The sequence below is a fragment of the Cynoglossus semilaevis genome, chromosome 13, assembly GCF_000523025.1.
Source record: "Cynoglossus semilaevis isolate Cse_v1.0 chromosome 13, Cse_v1.0, whole genome shotgun sequence".
Taxonomy (NCBI): Eukaryota; Metazoa; Chordata; class Actinopteri; order Pleuronectiformes; family Cynoglossidae; genus Cynoglossus; species Cynoglossus semilaevis.
The window spans coordinates 17,000,108-17,006,506 of record NC_024319.1 but is presented as its reverse complement, the minus strand read 5'-3'; positions in this window follow the sequence as shown (position 1 = coordinate 17,006,506).

The following is a 6,399-nucleotide window of genomic DNA, read 5'->3' as shown; positions in this document are numbered from 1 at the left end:
ATATTTTTAGTTTTGAAGCAAAGTAATGGAAGCTAACCAGTGATTTTACAAATGAATTCATGTTCAGTCCATTGTTAACCACATTCAAGATGTAACTTAACTGTATCACCTTAACTGTATTTTGATGGTTGTTTATCTCCAGGATTGCTGTGGCCTTTTTCCAATTGTCTTCATCACTGCCCATCTGTTCACTGCCTGTTATTGTTAAATATTAATTCCTCTCTATCCTCGCTGCATTATGACAACACACTCATCACCTGCTCGCCAGCCACTGTCAGTATCCATTTCCCCGTGGTTTGCACACATCTGGATCTTAAATTATTCTGGCGATAGCACAGCCTCTCCTTTCTTCTTCAGCTGCTAAAAATACAAACATGCACGCACACACGCGCACGCACACACACACTGCTAATATTCCTCTCCGCACACAGCAATACATGTGGGCATCTGTATCTGTAACAAGAAAATGCAGCACACATGTAGATAAACACGCTGAAAGAAACCCATCCCCCACCACTGGGTCACACACGTTAAATTTGTAGTGACTATTTACTACTACTGATGCACGCAGACACACACGTGCACACCTGTGTGCACACACTTTGATGCAGCCACCTTATCAGACGCCAGAAGCAGCCAGAGTGCTGAGCTAATGCTTATAGACTGAGGACGACACACACACGCGGACCATCAGCTTCCTTCCACATGAAGCCGTGGCTCCATGACAGCTCAGATCAATTAGACACCATTAAAGGCTGGTCCCAGAACAGCCATGGAGACTTCCTAATGTCTCCTCTTCCTCCTCTGCATGGTGCTAACAAAATCCATCCCTTCCCTCGCCCAAACCTAATTACAGGTAGAGATGCACTGTGTTAGATGAAAAGCTTGGAAACGCTTTGATGGATGGTGGGCTCCAGCAAAACAGAGCAAACATGTAATTAACATGACAATGGGGACAAGGCAGAGGTCTCATACAAAGACACAGGAGTGTGGTGGTGATGGTGGTTGGGAGCAGTGTGTGTGTGTATATGTGTGTGTTACATGCACATGTTTAAATGCATAAAGGCTCCAAGGAGGAGAAGTGAAAACTTTGATGTGGTGTTAAATGGTAGAGCAGATTATAGACAACAGACGTGCTGCATGGTCCTGCAGGGAGTGACCAGACACTTAATGGAGGTGTCAAAGCCTTGTGCAGGGATAAATAATTTAGCTCTTCCTCAAAGTATACCTGATTAATATTTAATTACAGCATATTTATGGGTGAATCATGAAGATGTGATAGCAATATCAGATTGGATGGCAAGGTGTGTGTCTGTGTGTGTGTGGCTAAGCACATCTTCAAACACTAAACAGATAAGAGCAAATGATCTGCTAGCCTTTAATTTTGTGTCAGTTTGCAGAGGGATCCCAGAGGGAGTGTGACTTTATCCCTTCATCTCTAAAGAAACAGATCACATTATAAGTGACTGGCTGTTAGATTTCAGGTTGTACGGATAGAAACAGCGCTGTTCATTCAGAAGGACATTAGTGCAGCACCGTAACTGGACATGTTAGGCTTCAGAAGGGCTTGTTTGTGTGTCTTGGCTGTTCCTTGTGTCAGTCCTAAGCTAAGCTAAATGGGGAAGGCAGCAATTTGGTTCCAGACAGACAGATTGTCCATTATCCACATTGGTGATGTATAATCTTGCATCTGTGCCCCCATTAACATGGGTTGATCTCAGCACAGAAGTCATTTCCATGTCTATTTGTCCATCTCAGGTGAACCCTGGACACAGGAATCAAGGACATGTCTGCACAGTTGTGATGAATTTTCATCTCTTTCCATATACAGTCTCAGAGTGCAGTTTTTATGCTACCATTAGGAGGTCAATAAATCCCTCCTGAGCTCCATTATTTAATATGTATGTTTTCAATGCTTTGTTTAAAGACCTTTAGCTTATGCACATTTAGCAGTGTTTTCTACCCTTGACCTTGGTTTAAAAAAATATTTTTAATGTAAATTCTCTAAATTCTGTTATTCAATGTGGTGAGCCATGACCACTTGCAGGTCGCCGTAAGACTTGCAAATATAAAGCCTTTGGGGGGCTTCTTTAAACCCTTTTATTAGGCAAACTCCTGTAGTTAAAATCTCATTAATTAACATCTCTCCAATTTCTGTGTTTTTAAATTAAAAGGGATAATCTCTAATTTTTTAACTGAAAAAAGAACAACATTAGAAAAAGAAAGAGCTGTCATTTTATGAAATCATGTTATTTCAATTACCCACTATTCCAGAAAAGTAGCAAAAACAATAACAATAATAATAATTATTATTATGTTATTATGACTATTATGTAACCATAAATATATTTAAAAAATCTCATCAGAGTCAGTAAATACTATATAAATTATTTATTTCTAACCAAAAAAAAAAAAAGCTACAACAGTCAAGAACTTCCTGTATGCCCGGTATTTCTAAAGAACTGTACAGGGACGCTGAAGTACACACAACCCTGTATTTTGATTTCAGTGAAGGACATCGCTCCCTGGATACCACCAGTTAAAGGACAAATTCATATTTTTTTTAAATGCAGTTGCTCACTTAGTCGTGTGCGACTCCAGACATTTTCCTGTCTCTGTGTCTTTAATGACTGCCTTGTCTGCAGACAGACATTTAAACACCGTGACGCTGATGACAGTTGGCATTGTCCCTAAAGTGGATGTTGCATAGTTTTAATCATATAATTACATTTTTCAGAGGAAGTACTTTGACACACTCTGGCCCGCTCTCCCCAGCAGAACTCCACAACACAAGTACAGTTTGTAGGAGAACAATGGGAGAGGAAGGAGTCTGATCCTTCTCAAAATAAAATTCCTATTAATAGTAGAAAAATACTTGTAAAGTACATGTGAATTTCCATATAAATGTACTTGGAGACAAAGTCCAGGCTCTAATACTGCTGATAATTCACAGTACTGATAACGAAACCTGCTACAACAGTACCTCATTACTGTTGTAGCAGATCTCACTGGAGCTGTTTTATCTTGATAGATAGTCAGGTATGTCAAGAATTTCCCACCCCGAGTGTCAGGCCCCTGTAAAGGGTCAATACGTAAATAAACTGACTCTTACTTTTTCAGACTACCTCATATTTATTCTGTGTTTTCTCTATCTCTCTTGTTTAACTTTAGCTCATTTCTATTTGGCACAATATCTTTTTTTTTTTTTTGGTAACACTAGGACACATTTTAAAAGTTTAAAAGTAACCATGAACACAAAGGGCAATCTGGCTGTGGTGAAACTCATTTTTTAACTCATTTTGTGATTTAATTGATTTTGATTTTCTTTAATTCATGACAATCTTTGTTCTCAGACAGTATTTGGTCAGTTTCAGTAACATCTAGTGAAAGTAACATGGCTCAGAACCTGAAACCTCAACATTCTTGTCCAAGAGTGAAGGAGAAAATAGACCAGATTTATTTTTCCATTACTTCTCACCCAATTATTTAGTTTCATCTGTAAACATTGACCAATATCTTAAAACTATTTACAGTTTAGACTTTTCTAAGGACATTTAATACAGCATAAAACAAAAAATGGACTTCCAGTTAAATAAAGGTACCATTTGCACTTTGTATATATATATATTAATGTTTGGACTAACTAAAGATAATGACTAGCCTGGTTGCGACTTAAGCTAAGATTTAGCCAACTTCTTCAGTCTCAGTATAGCTACATTTTAGCTACATATACTATACGACACAGTAATTTAATTTATTTCAAAATATATATAAGTAAAACAAAATAAACATTTTATTAAACTGTTTTTAACCAAACATTTAATAAAAAAGCCCATCATAATCTAAGGTAAAAAAAATGAATGTATTTTAAAACAGGGTACAACATGATCACAACAAAGGTCATCTTTTAAAAACTCAACACTTCTATTCATTCACCATCACAGAGACCTGTTTGAGAGACATTCTTCATAACATTGGATAATTGTGTAGAAGTGACCCATGTGTGACCTTTATGAGAATCTGGCTGGAAAGTGATGATCATACTCAACTCAGGCAACACTGTAAATATTCTTTACTGCATTTACACAGTCAGAGTCAGTCATAGGCCCTCAGACTTGACCTGAAACTTGAAGAAAATACAGTTGCCCTCATGCTTGATGGCCTGTCACATGATTGAAATACACAGTAATTCCAAGTCAATAGCAAAAGAACTGTTCTTGTGGGATTAGTGTTGTGGACAAGCCTCTTTTGTTTTGGACTTCGCTCTGCATTCTTTGTGCTCTCAAATCATTTCACAGCTACAAAACATGGCTCCTTTTTGCAGAGCCGCTGAAAACACTCAGTGTAATAACCAGTCCAATCACACTAACCTGCCTTCATTAGCTGCAGCATATCTCATTATGCTCCAGTGGAAAAGGGGAACAAAGATAAGACTGATATTCTCCACAAACTGCCTTTTCATTACAGTAAATATTTCTGCTACACATTCTGGCTGAAAGCAATTAGGGCCACAGAAACCGTGCACTACAACCAAGCTGTATGTCCACGTACTACAATATGGTTGTGTGTCAGGGGGAAAAAAGGGTGTGTGTCAAAGAGAGACTCACAAATGCTTTCAAGAGGGACGCTCAGAAACTTGCAGTGCACATTTGTCATGCTTTTAAGTGATTTACAAATGAGGGGCGTGCAGGCTTTGTGAGGCAGACGGGGGTAGAGAGAGAGAGAGCAAGAGAAAGAGAGGCAGAGAGAAAGAGCGAGAGGAGTGTTTGAGTGAGGAGCTTTGTGTGCTCCTGCCTGCCCACAGCAGTTAGACGGAGCTGGAAATTGTGTTTGTGCGTCATCGGTGGCCATTAAAAACAGGAGATTTACCAGAGCCACATGCAGTATTGAGATGAGGGGGGGGGGGGGGGGGGGGGGGGGGGGGGGGGGGGGGGGGATGATGGTGACGAAAAAGAGCATTAATGTTCTCCCCAAGTCTTTTTTATTTGTTGTTAATCACAGAGAGAGAGAGTGAGGGAGTTTGGAATGATGACACAATGAAGTGAAGTCATAGCCATGCTTTGCTTTAGACATTAAGAGTGCTACAAGTTCAAATAACAGCGTTCAAACACACACACACACACAGACAGACTTAATCTTTCACTTTGTCACACTAATTAGTCATAACCGCTCAGCTCTAACTTAGCGCCAATGTCATATGACTTTTGACTCCTGTGTCATGATTTTCACTTCACTGAGCCTCGGTTGCACGTTTTAGACTGACAGACATTGAACGAAAGATGAAAGGGAAGAGAGAGGAGACAGAGGGAGCTAAAAAGCCTACCATCCCCCATCTGAGTTTTAAAAAAATGCATGCCTTGATTTCCTCCCTCACCTTATGAAGCTGACAGGTTTTTTTTTTTTTTTTTGTGAGCAGGTACTTTCTATTTTAACATCTTTTTTATGTTAATACTATAATGTAAACACATCTTAAAGCTGATTTCACAGCTTCAATAACTGGCAACAGGTTCCTGTGTTTGAACAGCACTGATGTGTGATTAAACTAGTATTTTACTAGTTCTTTATGACCGAGGTGGAAAATGAACATGTACATTATGGTCATCTGGTTATAACTGAACTTCTGTTTCAGAGCCGTAGTGATTGGCTGAAGCCAAGCGTGTGCGCGAGTCTCTTTTGGAGAGAGAGAGAGAGAGAGAGAGAGAGAGAGAGAGAGAGAGAAGGAGGGAGGGAGGAGGGACACTGGGGGTGGGTAGGATGTTATTAAATGAATTGTTACCTAATGTATATGCATGCACGTACGTTCAACTCCATTTGAACGTACAGATACATGGTAGTCATTTCTGTAAAGTGCAACTAAGTAAAGCCTTATTACAGTCTGTCTGAGAGTGCAGGTCTACATAAATAACAGCTGTGTGTGGCTTAGCTAAAAAAGTCAAACACACACACACACATGCAAGCACGCACAGATACACACATGCATGCCCACACACTTACTGGGGCATGTAAAAATGTTTGAATATAATTACCTAAAGCAAACTATAATAAACACCAATGAAAGAGAGATACACACTATTTTTTTTATTATTATTTATAACTGTGATGAATAAACTCAGGAAATGTGCTCTATATTCTATATTCCTTATGCCTTAAAAACATTTCAACTATATTAATGTAAGTTTTTTTTTTTTTTTTACTTTACTTTTATTTGTAGTGTACTTACTGTTGTAATCATTTTCCTTGCCTGGTCTAAGTCACATTCTATAAAATATGTCAAATGTAGAAATTTCAGATCTATAATTTCTAGCTCAAACAACTTCTAAACCTGCTTCAGTTCAAAGTTGACCAAGTCCTTACATCAACATCTTTCATTTTGCTGTGCTTTTGCTCGAATTTCTGGTG